Below are 3,288 nucleotides of genomic sequence, written 5' to 3'. Positions count from 1 at the left end.
TCTGGCATTAGTCATAGTGCGCTGGTGGATGCATTAAAGTGCAAATTTTCATCAGAGTGACTGTTAAGAAAGAGATAAAGAAAAGATGAAAGAACCTCTGAAACAGGAAGTTTCTATCGCTCTTCCAAATAAGAGATTTTGCCACAATCCACCAATAAATTGAGTGCCTGCAACAGGAAGGAGTGAATCTTCAAGTAGCAGTATTGGATAACCATTTAAAAACAGTTAATACAAAGACACAGCTTTTTCTCATATGCTTAACGGTTATGAAAACCAAAGCAGTTAAATGATTTTTTCCGTACCTATATTTAGTGACATTTATAATGCACACTCTACAGACAAATATAGGACTGCTTTCTGCTTTAATTAAGTTCTCAGTAGAGTGAGGAGCACAGAAAGGAATAAAAATAAAAGAGACTGCATAGTGGTATAAATAAGGCATTTATAAGGTATGGTGGCAAGAAAAGTGGCCCAACTTGCCTGAGGATATAGTAGAATAGAAACCATTTAAAATACCATATCAAAGCACAAACATAATACAATCGTACTTCGTACCAGATCTTGGAATTATATTCATGTAGTAATCTCTAGCTCTACTATGAATGGCTCTCACCATATGATTTTTTCCCCTGAAATAAAAATATTTTTCAAATAATTGAAATATTGTCATTTATGTTGATTTTTATTATTAATAGACATATAATATGCTTATAAATAAAAATATTCTGCTCTTGCTAAATCAATATTAATCATTCAAAATAAATAAAAATGCTCCACTCGATGCCAAAATCCTTTTGGGCTGAAAGATAAAATTTAGGCTAAAGAAGAAAGTAACTTACTGTTCTAGATTGGAGTTAATTAAGTCAATAAAATAGTATATCCTACTAAACTCACAGGGGATTTCTCCAGAAGTTTTCAAAAGATCTGTTCTTGATCTTTCCCTCTGATCCAGTATGTACTTTGGAATGCAATTTTGGACTTCAATCTAAAGACATCTCTTAAATCGCTGCTCTTCCCAGGCCAACAACAATCCTTGGTAGACAAGCTTTGTTGTCTATTTTCCTTCAGCAGCTTAAATATGTCATCCTGCTGCCTTCTGGTCTCCAAGGTTTTAGAAATTTGCTGTTAATCTAACTAAGAGTCCCTGATCCGTGATGAGTGACTTCTCGTGTCTTTCAAAGTTCTCTTTGGATTTTCATATTTTTGTTACAATGCTGTAGTTCTAGAGTTTTTGCAACTTGGAGTTATTCAGTATCTTTGAGCTATAGATTATCATTTTACAAATTCGGACATTTCCAGGTATCAATAATTCAAATATACTTTGTTCTCTTTCTCTCCTCTCTCCTCCCAGGACTATGACTATTTGTGTATTAGTATACTTGCTGGTATTCAACAGGTTCCCAAAACACTGTTTCTTTAATTCTTTTTTTCTTTCCGTTTCTCTTGCTATTCCTATACTGATTTATCTTCAAGTTCCCTGACTCTTATTCTTTCACTTCCAATCTGATGTTGATCCACTTAGCAGTTAACTTTAAAAGTTTCAGTAATTGTAGTTTTCAATTCCAGAACTTTTAATTGGTTCTTTTATATTATTTTGATATCTTTATGAATATTCTCTGTTTGGTGACACATCATAGTCATTCTTTTCTTTATTTCTTTACACATGATTTTATTTATTTGAATTTATTTATAATAACCAATTTAAATGTTTTATATAGTAAGTCCAATATTTGAACCTCCTCAGGGACATTTATATTGGCTGCTTTTTTTGTTGTTTGTTTATTTACTCTATTTCACTATGTCCTTATGTATCTCATAATTTTTGTTGTTGTTGTTGAAAACTGGAGAATTCAGATAATATAATGAGGCAACTCTAGAAATCAGATTCCCTCCTATTCCAAGGGTCTGTTGTATGAGTTTCTTTGTTTTGTTTCATTGCTGTGGTTTTTGTTAATGTTTGTTTATTAAACGACACTCTTGGACTAACTCTATTCTTTTATTGTTGGGATCTCTGCAATCACTATTCAGTTTGTTCAATGGTCAGCTATTAGTCAACCAGAAATTAACTTAAAATTCTTTGAACTGTAACACTTCTCCTTCTTGATAAAGGCTCTCCTGTCAGTGTTGGGGCACTCCTTCCACTCTTAGGCAGTTGAAAATTCTCTCTTAACCATTACTTATGGCTTGCTCAGGGCCTCAAGGTCAGTCGGAGCCAACAGACAGGATCCTGTCAAGTTGTTCCTGTGCATACACATGGCCTTGTTCTTTCCCTGGCGTATAATAGCTAGGAAGATGTCAAAACTTTTCAAAGTATCCTGTGGGTATCTCACTCCCCGGATCTATTCCCCTTTTCCATTATCTTTAGTTCTTTTGCATGCAGTTTAAGAAATCTTTGCCTCCTATAATATTATTAAAATGTCCTTCCCAGAACTTAAAGTATAATAAAAAAAATCTGGAAACTTTATCAGCTGTTCTTTCATATTAAGGTTCATAATCAACCTGTGACTAATTTTATGAATGAGGAAATGATGGTTATTTTTGTGTCAATAAGTAACTGGTAGACACAGAACTAATTTTAAAAATTATCCTGTCCTCTGTTCTGCAGAGCTACTTTTGCCAAATATATACGTGTGTTTGTGTGTATATATATATACACACATACACACACAAACACACATACACATATATATATATACACATTATATATATATACATATATACACAAAAACACATATGTGTGGTGATTTCTTCAGATGAATGGACTTGAATTTGATGGTGATTTAATTTAATTTTTAAATGATTTTATGGAATATAAACACATTGATAATATAGACATTTTCAAACCATGAACTGGGAAAATTACTTATTTAGATTTCTTTAATCTACATCACTAACATTTTGTAATTTGATATGTAGAGATTTTGAACACTGCTATGGGCTGAATTTTGTTCCCCAAAGATAATATGTTGAAGTTCTACCCGCCCCCTGCAGTTGACTGAATTTGAGATAAGTCTTCTAAGGAGGTGTTTAAGGTTGAAAGAAGTCATAAGAGTGTAATCCTTATTCAATAGAACTGGTATCCTTATAAAAGAGGAAGGAACACTGGATGTCTCAGTCTCATGAAGACACAGTGAGAAAGTGGATGTCTGCAAGCCAGGACAAAAGCCCTCACCAGAAACCAAATTGATTGGCACCTTGATATGAAAATTCTAACCTCCAGAATTGTGAAATTTCTCAGTTTTAGGTCACCTAGTCTACAAAGTTTTCTTTTTTTTTTTTTTTTTGAGA

Source organism: Colobus angolensis, unplaced genomic scaffold, assembly GCF_000951035.1.
Source record: "Colobus angolensis palliatus isolate OR3802 unplaced genomic scaffold, Cang.pa_1.0 Scaffold243, whole genome shotgun sequence".
NCBI lineage: Eukaryota > Metazoa > Chordata > Mammalia > Primates > Cercopithecidae > Colobus > Colobus angolensis.
Note: the sequence above shows the minus strand (reverse complement) of the source record.